General features: G+C 44.9%; 1 protein-coding gene and 11 non-coding genes across 12 annotated transcripts in view; 7 read left to right on the forward strand and 5 right to left on the reverse strand.

The window, feature by feature from the left end:
- The window catches only part of LOC133452321 (NLR family CARD domain-containing protein 3-like), a 674,416-nt gene that overhangs the window by 74,435 nt on the left and 582,303 nt on the right, over positions 1–17,678 (forward strand). The window lies entirely within an intron of this gene.
- Positions 677–765, forward strand: trnay-gua (transfer RNA tyrosine (anticodon GUA)). Its single transcript is given in 2 exon segments — positions 677–713; positions 730–765. It is a non-coding gene; the product is annotated as a tRNA-Tyr (tRNA).
- trnah-gug (transfer RNA histidin (anticodon GUG)) lies at positions 1,360–1,431 on the forward strand. Its single transcript has one exon. It is a non-coding gene; the product is annotated as a tRNA-His (tRNA).
- trnar-ucg (transfer RNA arginine (anticodon UCG)) lies at positions 1,776–1,848 on the reverse strand. The gene has a single exon. It is a non-coding gene; the product is annotated as a tRNA-Arg (tRNA).
- trnat-agu (transfer RNA threonine (anticodon AGU)) lies at positions 2,929–3,002 on the reverse strand. The gene has a single exon. It is a non-coding gene; the product is annotated as a tRNA-Thr (tRNA).
- trnap-cgg (transfer RNA proline (anticodon CGG)) lies at positions 5,496–5,567 on the reverse strand. Its single transcript has one exon. It is a non-coding gene; the product is annotated as a tRNA-Pro (tRNA).
- trnaw-cca (transfer RNA tryptophan (anticodon CCA)) lies at positions 5,965–6,036 on the forward strand. Its single transcript has one exon. It is a non-coding gene; the product is annotated as a tRNA-Trp (tRNA).
- On the reverse strand, positions 6,403–6,474 carry trnaa-agc (transfer RNA alanine (anticodon AGC)). Its single transcript has one exon. It is a non-coding gene; the product is annotated as a tRNA-Ala (tRNA).
- Positions 8,451–8,523, forward strand: trnar-ucg (transfer RNA arginine (anticodon UCG)). Its single transcript has one exon. It is a non-coding gene; the product is annotated as a tRNA-Arg (tRNA).
- Positions 9,451–9,523, reverse strand: trnar-ucg (transfer RNA arginine (anticodon UCG)). The gene has a single exon. It is a non-coding gene; the product is annotated as a tRNA-Arg (tRNA).
- On the forward strand, positions 10,534–10,604 carry trnag-gcc (transfer RNA glycine (anticodon GCC)). The gene has a single exon. It is a non-coding gene; the product is annotated as a tRNA-Gly (tRNA).
- trnas-aga (transfer RNA serine (anticodon AGA)) lies at positions 13,068–13,149 on the forward strand. Its single transcript has one exon. It is a non-coding gene; the product is annotated as a tRNA-Ser (tRNA).

Here is a 17,678-nt window from a genome sequence, read left to right on the forward strand (position 1 = left end):
GTTCCATTTACCTCGGAACTCGGAATGACGTCACAGCCGAGTTATCAGCGTTCCAGTTACAAAGTAGGTAAACAAGTTTGTAGTTCGCATATACCACATGAAAAATGTAAATTACACTATAGCAGCATATATATGCAAAACAATACTTGTATACGACTGATTTAGTGTGACCAAAACTAGAATGAAGTGCTACGAATTTTTACAGAGCTCTCTTCTACTGTTTACAACCGGGGCAGCCATCTTGGAACGTGAACTCGGGGGTGGTGAAGACTCTCCCACTTTCCCAGTGGGAAATCCCACTTCGAGGGGCGTTCCAGTTGAAAAATCCGACTGGGAACTGGGAAATCCCCACTTCCCTTCCGAGGACAAATGGAACGCGGCATAATATAATAATAATACATAGCTCTGCTCAGAGTCGTCGGTCACTGCAGAACTGCCAAAGTCATTTTCTCATCGGATAAAATGAAGTTTAAAACTAAAATAAAACTTGCTTCTTTGCTTAATAATACTGTTATTGTTATTATTGAAGTCTTTTTGGAAGGGAAAAAAGAATATTTGACTGATCCGATGATCTTGTACTGGGTTGATGTACACGTTTCTTCTTCTGTGTCATTTATTTATTTACTTGCTTTTTTTCATTTGTCTCTGTGTAACATGAGCTGTCGACATGCATCCTCCTTCGATAGCTCAGTTGGGAGAGCGGAGGACTGTAGAACCAGTAAAACAGGTATCCTTAGGTCGCTGGTTCAACTCCGGCTCGAAGGACTGCCATTATTTTTCATCTTCCCAGAGCGGGACTCTATTTCATCACTGTACTCGGCTATGGCTTTGGCCACTGCCACCTACTTTGGTTGGGACATCTGAGTTGTTACACCACGTGTGTTTCCACATGTTACAATCAAAAAGGGCTAGTGGTGCAATGGATAACGCGTCTGAGTACGGATCAGAAGATTCTAGGTTCAACTCCAGGCTAGCTCAAAAAATCCTATTCTTTAATACTCTCCCAGTCACAACCTTGGTAGTGTACACGGTTCTTCTTCTGTGTCATTTATATATTTACTTGCTTTTTTCATTTGTCTCTGTGTACGCCCGGAAATGTACACTTCAAAGGTGCCGCAGGATAGGCCGTCTTCCATAATGTTTCCAAAGCTGCCCCGGCTCATGCATTATGTTTGTCTTTCATCGGACCTCTTTTATTCATTCTCTTCCTTCCTCATATCTCATTCGAAGCAAATGCCCTTACCTGACGACAGGGGCGGCACACCTCTGTAAACTCTTCTTCCAACCTGACACTGTGTTCACTGACATAACTGCAGAAAGCGAACACATATCTAAAGCTGGGTACACATACCCTTTCAAGCTGTGATCGTATAGTGGTGAGTACTCTGCGTTGTGGCCGCAGCAACCCCGGTTCGAATCCGGGTCACAGCACCCCTGTGGCAGCAAGAGTGCTTCTCTAATTTATGGAAAAAGAAAGAAAAGGTGCCTGGGATGGATTTGGTGCGTTTTGTCTCTCGCTCCAACATACAGTAGGTTGTAAATCACGGCATAGATCCATCACCAGAATGTTTTTGGGGAAGCGGTACCTGCTGAGAAGCCGCTCTGTCTCTCACAGCACAGAGCGCACGGTTCAAAAAAAAAAAAAATAAAATCACTGATCACTGTGACTCTTTTAATGGGTTCTATTCATAGTTTCACTGTTCTACCACTAGATTTTGTGTGTACACATGGTCAGACTTGTGCTTACATTTACATGCGTTCCTACGCACGCTCTATAACCACAGAGGGACTTGAACCCTCAATCTTCTGATCCGAAGTCAGACGCCTTGTCCATTAGGCCATGTGGTCCACGAGTTTCTCCTCTTTCTCATTCCATTGTTGGGGATAAAACACCAACATGGAGACGAGGTGACCGAGAGGTTAAGTGAAGTATGAATCATCCACGTTATCCACAACGTTGCAAATGTTTCCAAACGTAGTGGGTGTTTTGAACACACCCAGGACGCTCAGTCAGGCTCCCTTCAGCTCCTCCCTCTGCTGCCCAGGTGCAGCATATCAGCTTCATCTGGACCAGTTGAACAATTTGTAGGCAATGCACCCACACTCAATGTGAATAATCTTTAAACTTTATGGTGAATGAAAACTGCTGATCAGCTCTGTTTTATAAAGCACATTTTTACATGAATAAACCAACTAAGCCACAGGGCCCTCAACACACGTCTTCAACTTGTTATAAAAACTCTGTGTGATATATTTAGTACACAAACCTGTTCCACTACTGTCCTGGCTGGCTCCTGGGCGGGGGGGGTTATGCAACATTATTATGTGAGGCCCGGGTTGTTTTTGGTAAGAGAAATCACCATGGTGACGAGGTAAGTGGGAGGTGATGGAGGTTCTGTGGCTTAGTTGGTCAAAGCACCTGTCTAGTAAACAGGAGATACCAGGCCGTCTGATAACATCAAGGACAATGGCTGAGGAGTAGCTCTGGGGCAAATTCACAGACTTACCGCTCACACACACACATTTGCTGATAACCACACTTCCCTCATCTTCAACGCCTTCCCCGGCTCCAGCTCCCCTTTTATCAGCCCCCTAACACGGTCTCTGGGTTCGAGTGCAACGAAGGCCACGGCGCTCACTTGGATGCACCGTTTCTACAGATTTTGGAACAATCTATAATAAATGCACCAGCACTCCCTTTTTGGCACAACACTGGCCTGTCCTCGCGTCGAGAAAGATTTGGTCAATTGTGTTGAGAGACGAGCTAACCAATTCCATGATTTTAGAAATTTTTGCAGGATATGAAAAGAAGAGGCTCAGAGAGCATCCACGTTCACTAAGAGAAGGAGTACTTTTGAGAGAAATACTGCCAGAACCAGCAGTGAGAGATATGTGATCTTCCAGGCATCTCAATACATCTAAGTTTAGAGGCTCTGCTGGGATTTGAACCCAGGATCTCCTGTTTACTAGACAGGCGCTTTGACCAACTAAGCCACAGGGCCTCCATGTTATAGCTCTGAAACAGCCTCATGCCACCTCACTGTGCTATGTTTAGAGCACTAACTTCTGTGTACAGAGCAGAATGGATCAGCAGTCCATCAACTTAACCTCTCAGTTACGTTGTCTCCATGGTGATTCCTCCTACCAGAAACAACTGGAGCCTCACATATGAACATAACCTGCTGTGAGTCCAGTTGGACACACGTGCTGCCGAGCCAGTGCTAGAATGTATTCTTTTTCTTTTCTTTTCTTTCGCCCAACAGTCCCTTTATACAATAAAGCTACGTCTAAAAGGACACCATCATGTGATCATCTTGTCATAAGTGCATGCAGCTTGCTCAGTGCCAGTATGGGACCCGTACTAAAGGTCAATTATCACCTCTCCAAAAGGACACTAAGGTTCCTTCACTCAGGGAGGGAGATAGGAGAAGGAGTTCAATAATACACACAATATTTCATCATTTAAAATAGGCACATGGGTTGGTGAAATAACACAAAAAAGGGGAAAGGGTTTATGGACTACGGCTTACCAGCTGATCTCTTGGCATGAAAGAGGAGCAAGATGTAGGTTTTCAGCATTTACAGATGTTGTGCTCGCCCATATGCCCATCTGAACTTATAAAATGTATGAACATTTTGTGATTATGAATTCCAGCAAAGCCAGACCCGGCGTCCCCCCTGGAGTTTATGGCCCTGCTGCTATCTTCTCGCTCAGGCCAATTTATGACCCTGGTGGCCTGGTTCGAGATGGCCTGTATGTGACCCACGATACGGCCCCAGATCAAAGCAGGACAGCGGAGCCCAAAACCAGACCTCAAAATGGTACTGCTTCTTTGAACCCCCCCTTTTCCGCTTTAATGTGCCTCATAAAATGGCGCCGTTGCCTGAACTACAACCCCCAGCATGCCTTGCGGGGGGGGGGGGTGGCGCCTACAAGCGGCGCGCATCCAATCGCAATGAGGCACCGATGACGTCACCGCAGCGCGCGTAGGATCAAAACCCCTGCCGCTACTTCTTTTTCTCTCTCTTCTCAACTTCATCTCATCCGAGCTGGATCGTTTGGCTCTGGGCCAAGATCCCATCTTCCTTTCTCCCCCCGGCTGGGGGGAGGTGTAAGGCCCCATCGGGCCGCTCCGTTGGACCTGCAGCCCGTTGAAGCCGCGGTGCGCGGAGCCGCCCCCATCAGCTCTCGGTCTCAACTTTTCATCCAGAGTCCTGCTTCACGTATCCCCGGTCCCTGGGAGCTGGAAAGGGGGGGGAAGCCGCTCCGAAGCTCGGCCCCGGCCCAGGGTGAGACCCGTTCCTCTATTCTAACCTCTCTATCTGCTCTTAAACTTCACCTGAAAGGACCTGTGGACAGCCTGCCCCGCGCAGAACCGAGACGCATCCCGCTGCCCGTCCCGGGGCCACGCGCTCAGGCCGACGGGCACCAGCACTCAGAAGAAGTAGACTGGCCCCGCGCGCCCCCGAGACGACGTGATAGCCTCCGGACCGGGGCTGGAGCGCCGGCTGCTTCAGCTGTACCCCCGTCCTCTCGTGATTCCAGAGTCAGGAGGACTCTCTGGGATCGGACTCCGACCAAAGACCCGGCAGGAACCCCTGATCGGCACCCGGAGACCCGAGGAGGCGTGAGGTTTTGAGACCTGGGTGTATGAGTTTAACTGGGAGTGTTACAGAGCTAAATCTGTGTTCAGAGCTGAGATTACATCATCATTGTTATCATTATCATGTTTGATTATTTGGTAGTCGTTGTTTTCTGCCGTAGGCACGTTTTAAATGCTGCGTTCGCCATCCGGTCCGATTGCACGTGGCCCAGAGGGCGCGTCCATCTTTAAAAGACCACAGGAGCCCCGTTTGAACTGTAGATGTTCTGTATCTTCGTTATTGCTTGATTTCTTTTTTTGTTTTCATTCCATGCATTTAACGTTTATGTTTCATTTTATTGATTGTTGTTTTTCTTGTTAGTTAATGGTTTTATAATAATGTCGTGTGCCATCAGATTTATTTTATTTACATCTCTTTTGATACCCGTATGTAAATAAACTCTGATTGATTTCTTTATGAGTGGTTGTTATTTCATGCAAGATTTGGTCACAAATTGATTTGTTTAAGCAGAGCCTAGTGTTCGGACATCACGCCTTCACTTCATCCTGTAAGTGGTAGTAGGATTTGCTGTTATGCAGGATAAACCATAATCATATGAGACTGATTTTCTGCTGTTTTAGTTATCGAATCCCACCGGAAGTAAGGCCCGGCGGTGGTGCCCCGAGAATTATCATTTTGATAATATGATTTGATAAATAGTCAACTTTATTAATTATTAATAATTATTAATAATATTCATTAATAGCCTTGAATAACTAATCAGCCAAGCTACCCCGAGTCGCACAACACAGATCATGCCGATGTTTGTCTTCAGGTAAAGGAATACAGTTTATGACAGTCGTGAATATTTGCTACTTGGAGGAGAAAATCACCAATTGCATAATTCACTGGGGCTCGTCCGGGAATTGAATCCCGGACCTCTCGCACCCGAAGCGAGAATCATACTACTAGACCAACGAGCCATAAAACTGGCCAACAAAAACTCCATGTGACATCATCAGAAGCAGGTGCTGTCATTAATGACATCACCAAGGATGATGGTTCTGGAGGTTAAAAACAGCAATCAGTAAAATAAACAATAATAACAAAAGAAATCTGACAAAAACACCTGAAAAAGAAACATTATTTTGTCACAGCAGCTTGAAAATATCGTAACTTCCCCAAGCGTGTGTAAAACCTTGAGTTACAGTCTCCCAAACTAAGTAGAGACGTTGTAATTGAGTTCACATTGAGTTCCAACTACATTGGAGGAGTACCCACCATGTGGCATGAGTGAAGAACAGCAAAGCATTAAAGTCATAAAACTGACTAGAATATAATTGATAATTAAACAACTTCAGAAATTAACAGGTCAGAAATGGCACTGTGGCACAATGGTAGTGCGTCTGACTCCAGATCAGAAGGTTATGTGTTCAACTCACATCAGGGTCATAATGAACTTTCCCTTTTGTTTTATCCATCTTCACGAGTTCACCAACCAGACTAACTTCAGCTGCAACAGAAAACTTTGATATGTACCTGGAATTGTTCAAGTCTGCACCATCACCTGCCTTGAAGAAAGGAGGAACAAAATTCATTTAAAAAAAAATAATTTCATTTGTTCTTCAAGAGATGCAAGGCAAGTTTATTTGTCTACACATTTCATGAACAACTCAAAGTGTTCAAGTTGATGGTTGTGGCAGCAAGTCCAATTAATTTTCTGAGATTGTCCAACTCTGAACATAATTCATCCTTTATGTAACAATTACTGTTACTGATTTCTCTTCCTAACTGTATGAGGTGTAATGACACATTTTATGGAGATGCCGGGGATTGAACCCGGGGCCTCATACATGCTAAGCATGCGCTCTACCACTGAGCTACATCCCCTTCTCACCCAGTGACCCGCAATCGCTCAGACGCTTCAACGAAGGGAACGGGGACCGTGCACAACGAGACGAAGTGCCCAGGCTAGGACGACCAGGAAAGGAGGACAGTCCGGCTGTCAGCGGCGCTGCATCATCTGTCTCCGAGAGACAGAAACAGACGCTCATGGCTGAACCACCAGCGGAGCGTAAAATCAGCAACCTGTGGACCGGGACCAGAACCAGGAGTTGTAAAAACCTGTGGACGCCACCGACAACCTCCAGGGTATCTAAAAGTAAGAGGCTTGTGTCTGGGCAGAGTTAGTTTAAAGCGGTTAGCGTTGATTGTGTTTGCAGTGTTTGTTTGCTCATTAGTGTGTAACGCGTGCACACGTGCATTAGTGTAATGCGCTGATCGTCTCTCATGAAGACCAACAGTCGTTATGTTTGTGTGTTATATTGTTACATTTGTGTATTATATTGTTACCTTTGTGTATTATATTGTTATGTTTGTGTATTATATTGTTATGTTTGTGTATTATATTGTTAGGTTTGTGTATTATATTGTTACGGGCCCGTGTAAATGGACCCATGTAACGTGTTCCCTCACTACCGAATAGTTCCTGCTCCTGTTTCCCCGTCAAAAGCTTAGAGCGGGTGTCGTGGATTCAGCTCCAGACATTGGCTCCTGAGTGGGAAACCGCAGAACAATAAAGGTACTGGTGGTGAGAGATAACGTTTCCTTCCCTCCTTACTAACCCGCACGGACAAGTTAGTATCCCGGCGATCAGGCCTCCGATACTTATATCTGGGTGGAGAAACTTTCCACCGCAGTTTTGAAAACCGCGTCCACTATCTCTCTTGAGGTCATACGTGACATGACGTTGTTCCACATTTTCTTTTTGGTCTACGTAAAGTTGTCTTCCATCACTGGCTTGTCCTCTCGTCGAGAAAGATTTGGTCAATTGTGTTGAGTGATGAGCTAACCAATTCCATGATTTTAGAAATTTTAGGGTGGGGGGGGGTACAGTTCTGATCAGGTCCACAGATGTTCTGGGAAGGGGAGGGCTAGTGGGGGCAGAGCATCTTGTTATTCATTCCTCCAGGGATATTGTGACTGGAGCAGCCGGCTAAGCTGCTCTGTCAAGGTGAGATTATGGAATCAACAATTGTATTGAAAACAAAAAAACAAAACAAAAAAAAACAGGCGGTTCCAGTAATTTTCCGTCTGCCTTAAGTCTCTGGTTCATCAATGGCGACTCCAAACAGACCAATTTGTGGTCAATTCCCGCCAAGCCGAGCTTCCAACTTTTCCAAGGTCTTTTCCATCTTGCCAATTAGTTCAAAAACCACTGCCAGCCTGCGATTTAGCTCTCCCAGCATCAGAGTCTGAGTGTTGGTCACAGAGCTTATCCCCTCAGCCACGTCGGGCAGCTCTGAGAGGGCCAGAACAGCTGTCCACGACTTACGCATTTGTCGATATGCCAGGAAACCGCCAGCTCCAAAAAGCAGAAATCCTGTTATCATTAATTCAATTATGAAGCATCTTCAACATCCTCGACCGACAGAATCGACAGGCACATGATCCTCCAATGTTTCCAGGAGTCCATCACGTATCCGGCAAAAGATGTTACCATCCTTCATAGCTCTGTTACTTCACATAAAGCCAGGACAGTAGTGGAACAGGTTTGTGTACTAAATATATCACAGTGAGGGGGAATAAAGCTGCTGAGACATCTATTGTGGGCCCTGGGGCTTAGTTGGTCAAAGCATCTGTCTTTAAACTAAGAATTAAGAATATCACTCCTGAAATGATAAAAAAGACAGACTTTGTGGAAAAAAATATCCAATGTCTGGTCTTACACAAGGTTGGTTAAAGGCTTCACCTATTCCTATTTCGTACGCTAACGCTTAGTACATTTAAGAACGCGAGCACATTAACTAAAATGGCACTGTTTTTTTTTACTGTTTTTTTTTAATGAGACATAGGAGCAACTCGTGGACCACATGGCCTAATGGACAAGGCGTCTGACTTCGGATCAGAACATTGAGGGTTCAAGTCCCTCTGTGGTTATAGAGCCTTCAGATAGTTAGATCTGGTCTCCTAACTCACATTCACTCTTTACAGGACACTTTGGTTTAGCTACCCTCTCTGGTTATTGAAAAAATAAGGAGAGATCAGAAGTTCTCCAAAAATTTGAACTCTCAAATTTCAAATTTTGTTGACTAACGTTTCTGATTCAATCAAACAAACACATTTATTTCAGTTTTAAAGAAAGGATAACTGATGTACTTCCACTTTATGGACACTTTAGTCAGAGAAAGTACTTGATGGTACATGTCCTTTCACGATAAACAGTGTTGGGCCACAGTCCTATGTGAACATGGGAAGCTTTAATTTCAACTTTAAGGCCCAGTTCTGAGGCCTCACTCTGAGACCAGCCTAGATTTCTACAGCTGGACCATGATTTTGGAACAAAGGAAATTAAGGAATGACGCCAAAGCTCAGCAGGCTTTGCATTTTATTGTCCGTAGAGGTGTCAAAAGGGGGCAGGATGGAGGATTATATACACACAGAAGATGTCATTGAAGAAGTAAAAAGAGCAGTTATTTAGGACAGCATCTAGAGCATCTCTGGGAAAATCGCTTTTTAAGCCCGCCGTCGCCTCGTCCCGGACACAGACTGACAGCACGGCCCTGAAAGCCACTCACCAACCCGGCTCACCGCCCCGCTGCTCAGCAACTCACCTTTGACTCACCGTCCAGACCCGGAGCCACTCAAAGACCCGGCTCACCGTGCGAACCCGGGGACCCACTGTTAAGCTCCCCCCGACCGGCCACCGGAGTGAAAGAGCCAGCCCGTGGAACATTAGTTCAAATTTTTGGAGAACTTCTAATCTCTCCTTATTTTTTCAATGACCAGAGAGGGTAGCTAAACCAAAGTGTCCTCTAAAGAGTGAATGTGAGTTAGGAGACCAGATGTAACTAGCTGAAGGCTCTATAACCACAGAGGGACTCGAACCCTCAATCTTCTGATCCGAAGTCAGACGCCTTGTCCGTTAGGCCATATGGTCCACAATTTTCTACTCTTTCTCATTCCATTGTTGGGGATAAAACACCAACATGGAGACGAGGTGACCGAGAGTTTAAGGTGAAGGACTGCTATTGCTGAATCCCAATCTCCACCCTAAACCCTCCAGCCCTGAACCCTCACAGACTTTAGTGACGTCAGCAGCCCTCTAGTGTATCTCTCCTTTCCCTTGAACAGGCTGTGTGCTGCAAAATGTGCTGCAATTCGGAGGCCGAATTTCCCGCGCTGTCCTGCGGATGTGACGTCACATGACGCTGCATGCAAGTCTGCAAATTGGACGTGAATTTTGCCGGGTGATGAAACCGAATAGTTTATAGTCTTTGTCATTAAAAATTGCAAAAAAAAAAAAAAAAAAAATGGGCAAAAAATCTCTGCTCACAAGCATTGGTGGTTCAGTGGTAGAATTCTCGCCTGCCACGCGGGAGGCCCAGGTTCGATTCCCGGCCAATGCAAACACAAGTTTTTCTGCTTAGTTCTGCTGCTGCTTTTATATATGATACTGAGAGTGAACACCGTAACTTACAATATTAGTGTGAATTCAGGTTTTGCACTTGAAACTGGCACAATTTCATGACGAAGTCTGCAAATTGGACGTGAATTTTGCAGGGTCATGAAATCGAATAGTTTATAATTGCAAAAAAAAAAAAAAAAAAATGGGCAAAAAATCTCTGCTCACAAGCATTGGTGGTTCAGTGGTAGAATTCTCGCCTGCCACGCGGGAGGCCCGGGTTTGATTCCCGGCCAATGCAAACACAAGTTTTTCTGCTTAGTTCTGCTGCTGCTTTTATATATGATACTGAGAGTGAACACCGTCACTTACAATATTAGTGTGAATTCAGGTTTTGCACTTGAAACTGGCACAATTTCATAAAAAAGTCTGCAAATTGGACGTGAATTTTGCCGGGTGATGAAACCGAATAGTTTATAGTCTTTGTGATTACAAATCGCAAAAAAAAAAAAAAAAAAAAATGGGCAAAAAATCTCTGCTCACAAGCATTGGTGGTTCAGTGGTAGAATTCTCGCCTGCCACGCGGGAGGCCCGGGTTCGATTCCCGGCCAATGCAAACACAAGTTTTTCTGCTTAGTTCTGCTGCTGCTTTTATATATGATACTGAGAGTGAACACCGTCACTTACAATATTAATGTGAATTCAGGTTTTGCACTTGAAACTGGCACAATTTCATGACAAAGTCTGCAAATTGGACGTGAATTTTGCCGGGTGATGAAACCGAATAGTTTATAGTCTTTGTGATTACAAATTGCAAAAAAAAAATAAAAAATGGGCAAAAAATCTCTGCTCACAAGCATTGGTGGTTCAGTGGTGGAATTCTCGCCTGCCACGCGGGAGGCCCGGGTTTGATTCCCGGCCAATGCAAACACAAGTTTTTCTGCTTAGTTCTGCTGCTGCTTTTATATATGATACTGAGAGTGAACACCGTCACTTACAATATTAGTGTGAATTCAGGTTTTGCACTTGAAACTGGCACAATTTCATAAAAAGTCTGCAAATTGGACGTGAATTTTGCCGGGTGATGAAACCGAATAGTTTATAATTGCAAAAAAAAAAAAAAAAAATGGGCAGAAAATCTCTGCTCACAAGCATTGGTGGTTCAGTGGTGGAATTCTCGCCTGCCACGCGGGAGGCCCGGGTTTGATTCCCGGCCAATGCAAACACAAGTTTTTCTGCTTAGTTCTGCTGCTGCTTTTATATATGATACTGAGAGTGAACACCGTCACTTACAATATTAGTGTGAATTCAGGTTTTGCACTTGAAACTGGCACAATTTCATGACAAAGTCTGCAAATTGGACGTGAAGTTTGCCGGGTGATGAAACCGAATAGTTTATAGTCTTTGTGATTACAATTGCAAAAAAAAAAAAAAAATGGGCAAAAAATCTCTGCTCACAAGCATTGGTGGTTCAGTGGTAGAATTCTCGCCTGCCAGCGGGAGGCCCGGGTTCGATTCCCGGCCAATGCAAACACAAGTTGTTCTGCTTAGTTCCACTATACTACGGAAACAGACATGCTTTGAAAACGGCGGGCATAAAAATAAAATCCTGTAAAAAACTCTGCTACAATTCTTGACAGTAAGATGGATACTGCAGGTTTTCTCCTGGCTGCTCTCAAAGACTCATGCTGATGTTAACCATTACACCATGGAACCCACTTCTGCTGTTATTGTGGTCTGACATTGTGGTGGCGGCACCTGACAGAGTGCTGTCCATGGTACCGAGAGCGTATGGGTGTTTAAGGTACCAGGGCCCTGGTCCTCCAGCTCCACGGGCTGGCTCTTTCACTCCGGTGGCCGGTCGGGGGGGAGCTTAACAGCGGGTCCCCGGGTTCGCACGGTGAGCCGGGACTTTGGGTGGCTCCGGGTCTGGACGGTGAGTCAAAGGTTAGTTGCTGAGCAGCGGGGCGATGAGCCGGGTTGGTGAGTTGCTTTCTGCGGGCTGGCTCTTTCAATCCGGTGGCCGGTCGGGGGGAGCTTAACAGCGGGTCCCCGGGTTCGCACGGTGAGCCGGGTCATTGGGTGGCTCCGGGTCTGGACGGTGAGTCAAAGGTGAGTTGCTGAGCAGCGGGGCGGTGAGCCGGGTTGGTGAGTGGCTTTCAGGGCCGTGCTGTCAGTCTCTGTCCGGAACGAGGCGACAGCGGGCATAAAAAGCGATTTTCCCAGAGATGCTCTAGATGCTGTCTTAAATAACTGCTCTTTTTACTTCTTCAATGACATTTTCTGTGTGTATATAATCCTACCTCAATCAGAGTTTCCTCTGATCCAGCTGCAGCATCTAGCTCCTTTGGCAGGCAGACAGCAACTGCTAGTCTATTTTCTTAATGACCATTGTTTACTTGACTCAATCATGTAGGTATCATCGTACGAAACAAGAAGTCTCCCCGTCGGGGAATCGAACCCCGGTCTTCTGTGTGACAGGCAGAGATACTGTCCACTATACTAACGAGGACAGCTTTTTGCCCAAAGAACTTCCTGATTGCACGAACTTAATAACTGTGTACCAATGTCATTGGAAAGTCAGTGTCCATCTCCGTTTAAACTTTTATATCGGTCCGCGATTCTCGGCTCTCCGCGGTCTCAGCGCGACGGGAATGCCGGTGAAGCCCTGCGAGTCTCGGCTCGGTTTGCCGCGAGACTCTGGTCCAGCTGGTCTGGGGTTCCCCGCACCTCCGGGGACCCCCTCTCGGAACCTCTGCTGCTGGGGTCTGGTGGTGGAGCTAGTGTACGTTAATGGAGAATGACTGGCTTTTGGTCAGTTGTGGAACTGCAACAAAATTAATTTCTGCATGAGACCCAATGCGAGAAAGAGATGGTCGGCCTTCCTGTCCTGTGCACCAAGAAGAGGACTGGAGTGGTTTTCTTTTATATCGGTCCGCGATTCTCGGCTCTCTGCGGTCTCAGCGCGACGGGAATGACACACACACACGCACACGCACACGCACACGCACGCGCACGCGCACGCGCCCGCACACGCACACGCACACACACACGCACTCACACACCTGATTTGTTGTGTGTTGTTGTGGCCGAGTGGTTAAGGCGATGGACTAGAAATCCGTTGGGGATTCCCCGCGCAGGTTCGAATCCTGCCAACAACGAGTAATGTTTGAATGTGCAAGAGGACTGCCCAATTTGCAGTTATTAACCATATCCAGTACTGTCCTTCAAAAGTAATCAGTTGGATTCCCTTGTGGTACATTTTGTATTTTCTACCCAGAATTGTAATACCCATGGATGATTTTAATTTTACCACAACAGGACAAATTATATGAAGTCATACATTTATTTCTAACATGAATGATTTGAAGATAGGATTTTTTTTTCGTTACGCCCGCCATTTTCAAAGCATGCAAGTTTCTGTAGTGTAGTGGTTATCACGTTCTCCTAACACGCGAAAGGTCCCCTGTTTGAAACTGGGCGGAAACATGTATGACTTTGCAATAATATTATTTGGATCTTGGAAAACCACTCCAGTCCTCTTCTTGGTGCTCAGGACAGGAAGGTCGACCATCTCTTTCTCGCATTGGGTCTCATGCAGAAAGGAATTTCGTTGCAGTTCCACAACTGACCAAAAGCCAGTCATTCTCCATTTACCTACACTTTAAAATGTCCAACTTTACAGGAAAAAAAGAAACATATTAGAGAGATTTTTTACAGGATTTTTCTCGTCATGCCTGCCATTTTCAAAACATGTCATTCACTAGCTCCACCACCAGACCCCAGCAGCATCACTACCAGACCCCTCATATTGGGCTGGGTCTTTCAGCAGGACAATGATCCAAACATATCGCCCGGGCAACGAAGGAGTGGCTTCATAAGAAACATTTCAAGGTCCTGGAGTGGCCTAGCCAGTCTCCAGATCTCAACCCCATAGAAAATCTTTGGAGGGAGTTGAAAGTCTGTGTTGCCCAGCGACAGCCCCAAAACATCACTGCTCTAGAGGAGATCATGGAGGAACGGACCAATCACTGCTCTAGAGGAGATCATGGAGGAACGGACCAATCACTGCTCTAGAGGAGATCATGGAGGAACGGACCAATCACTGCTCTAGAGGAGATCATGGAGGAACGGACCAATCACTCCAATTTAAGAAAAAACATAACATCACTAAGCCAAATAGAAATAGACAGGGACTTGGGGGATTTCCATAGAAGTAAGATACGACGTCTTGCTAAAAGGGATGTGAAAGCCAATACTTCTGACTGTGTGGGGCTGATATGTGAGGAGTCAACAGTGAGTCCGAATATTGCTAAGAGAGGGGCCATAACAACTTTTTTACCCAGAACTTTAGACATGATCACAGAATAATCACTCCAAAATTTCTGTAACCTAGGACAGGAGAAAAACATATGACTTAAATTGCAGGGAGAACCCTGGCATCTGTCGCATAGGTCTGCAACATTCTGATATATTTCCGATAATCGGGATTTTGATAGGTGGGCTCTATGCAGCACCTTAAATTGAATACGTTCAAATCTAGCGCAAGGCGTGCTAGATCGTATGCTACGGATAGCTTTATCCCACAGCTCCCCTGTGAAGTCAAGGCCCAACTCTCGTCCCCAACCCTCCCGAGCTTTATCTACAGAATGATCATCAAATGTCATACACAGTGCATATATCTTAGATATCAGAGACTTTTGACTGAGTTTCATAGTTAGAAGATCATCCCACGGTTGGTTCGCAGGAAGGGAAGGGAAGCATGGAAACAGAGCAGAGGCGCAGTGTCGAAGCTGGAAGTAGCGAAACAAATGGGAGGCAGGCAAATTGAACTTTGACCTCAGATCTGAAAATGTGGAAAAGATACCATCCTTATATAGATCCCTGAAGTGCTTAATGCCCCGGTTGTACCAAATCATAAAAGTGGTGTCTATTAGTGATGGAGGGAACAGATGATTCTTAGTAACAGGTGTATAGATGGATGGAGAAGCAAATTTAAAGTGGCGCCTAAACTGTGACCAAATCTTAAGGGAGGAAAGCACCACAGGGCTATTTGTAAACTTAGAGGGATTCAATGGTAAAGAGGAGGAGAGTAGGGCCGTTACAGAGGATGAAGAGAGTGACTGAGCCTCCAATCTGCACCATAATAACTCAGGAGACTGAAGCCAATAAATTAGTTTGTGAATATGCGCTGACCAATAGTAAAGCATAAAGTTTGGTAGTGCTAGACCCCCATTAAATTAAAATTTTTGGAGAAGCGAATACCTCACTCTGGGTGTCTTACCTGCCCATAAAAAGTTGGAAACAATTTGGTCAAGTGATTTAAAAAAAGATTTTGGTAGAAATAAAGGAGTGCATTGGAACAAAAAAAGAAATTTAGGCAATACAGTCATTTTCACTGTGTTAATTCTTCCTATCAGTGACAATGGTAGGGAGTTCCACCTCTGTAAGTCTGCCTTCACTCGAGTTACCAGTGAGGAAAAATTAGCGGTGAAAAGAGAGGGCAGAGTGCGGGTCACATTAATCCCTAAGTATCTAAAGCCCGACGGGCTGAGTTTAAAGGGGATATCAGATTGTTTGAGTTGTAAAGCAGAGGAGTTTATGGGGAAGCATTCACACTTGTGAAGATTGACCTTATAGCCGGAGAAGGATCCATAATTCTTCAACAGAGATAATATTGGTGCGATGCTGGTTAAAGGGTCAGATACATATAAAAGGAGGTCGTCTGCATAAAGTGACAATTTAAGTTCCACATTGGACCTAGAGACTCCGCGAAATAGAGGAAGAGTTCTTAAAGCAATTGAAAGTGGTTCGACGGATAGAGCGAATAGCAAAGGGGAGAGAGGGCAGCCCTGTCTCGTGCCACGTGATAATGTAAAATAAGTGGAGTAGTTGTCATTGGTGTGAATGCTGGCCTGAGGGGAAGTGTAAAGAAGTCTAATCCACGATATAAACCTGTGTCCAAATCCGAATTTATGAAGTGTTGCAAAAAGATAGTTAAATTCGACATGATCAAAAGCTTTCTCAGCATCAATTGCGATAACAACTTCAGGGAGTGGAGAAGAATCTTTAGAGAGAATCACATTAAGAAGTGTACGAACATTATAGAAGAGCTGGCGTCCCTTGATGAAACCATTCTGCTCCTCAGATATGATGCTAGGAAGGATCTTATCAAGACGAATTGCTAGTGCTTTGGCTAAAATTTTGACATCTACATTCAGTAAAGACAAGGGCCTATAAGAAGTGCAAGATTCAGGGTCCTTGTCCTTCTTCAAAAGGAGGGCAATAGACGCCTGCATTAAAGAGGGAGGCAATGAGCCATGATCAAGGGACTCATTGTACATTGAAAGTAAAAGGGGGGCTAATTTGTCTTTGAATTTTTTGAAAAACTCAGCTCCGAACCCATCGGGACCAGGGGCCTTGTTGCTTTGCGTAGCTTCAATGGCGGCAGCAATTTCTTGCAAGCTGAAAGGAGCATCGAGGCCATTAGCCACATCCAAATTAATAGTAGGGACAGTGATATTATCAAAAAAGGAGGTCATTTCTGCTGTGCCAAGTGGAGATTCTGATTCATAGAGAGAGGAGTAGTATGATTTAAAAATTGTGTTGATGGCGATTGGATCGGTGGTAAGTGTGCCATTAGAATCTCTAATGCTGGGAATCAGTCTCGACGTTGCTTGCCTTTTTAATTGGTGAGCCAATAACCTGCTTGGTTTATCGCCGTGTTCATAATAGTTGGCATGAGCGCGTAATAGGAGCCGTTCAGAATCGGCTGTCGCTATAAGATCGAATTTTGACTGCAAATCAAGCCGTTGTTTCAGTAAACTCGGACTCGGGTTAACTGAGTTTAGTCTGTCTGTGTCCTGAATTTTAGATGTGAGCTCCTGTAATTTAGCCCTGCGGATTTTACTGGCGTATGCTGAATAAGAGATAATCTGTCCTCGCAAATATGCTTTGAGTGATTCCCATACTAGCGAAAAACTGGTAGAATCTGTTTTGTTTAACGCAATGAAATCATCTATTGAAGCAGATATAGAAACATTAAATGCATCGTCGGATAAAAGCAATGGATTAAACCTCCAGGGAGAAGAAAAACGGGGGCGCTCAGACCATGTTATATTCAAAGTTAGAGGGGCGTGATCCGAAATAACAATTGGGTGGTATACGACAGAAGTAACTTTGGGGAGAAGAGAGCCATCAACAAAAAAATAGTCAATACGTGAATATGACTGATGTACTTGTGAAAAAAAAGAGAATTCCTTATCTCCAGGATGTGAGACCCTCCACGGATCAACAAGCCCGTTCTTGACTGTAAAATCGGTAATAGATTTTGACATAGAGGATTGAGTCAAAGTACGAGGATTCGAACGGTCCAAAGAAGGATTAATAACACAATTCAGATCACCGCCCAGTATTGTAATATGCGTATTTAAGAAAGGGAGGTTGCCAAACAGCCTATCCGTAAAATTGGGGTCATCAAAATTAGGGGCATATGTATTCACCAACAATACAGGGTTACAGTATAGAGTGCCCGCAACAATAAGATATCTACCATTCTTATCGGATATTGTCCTGGAGACGGAGAAATTGACTCTTTTGTTGATCAAAATTGCTACTCCTCTAGACCTAGAATCAAAATTTGAATGAAAAATATCACCCACCCAAGCTTGTTTGAGTCTGAAATGATCTT

Source organism: Cololabis saira, chromosome 10, assembly GCF_033807715.1.
Source record: "Cololabis saira isolate AMF1-May2022 chromosome 10, fColSai1.1, whole genome shotgun sequence".
Lineage (NCBI taxonomy): Eukaryota > Metazoa > Chordata > Actinopteri > Beloniformes > Belonidae > Cololabis > Cololabis saira.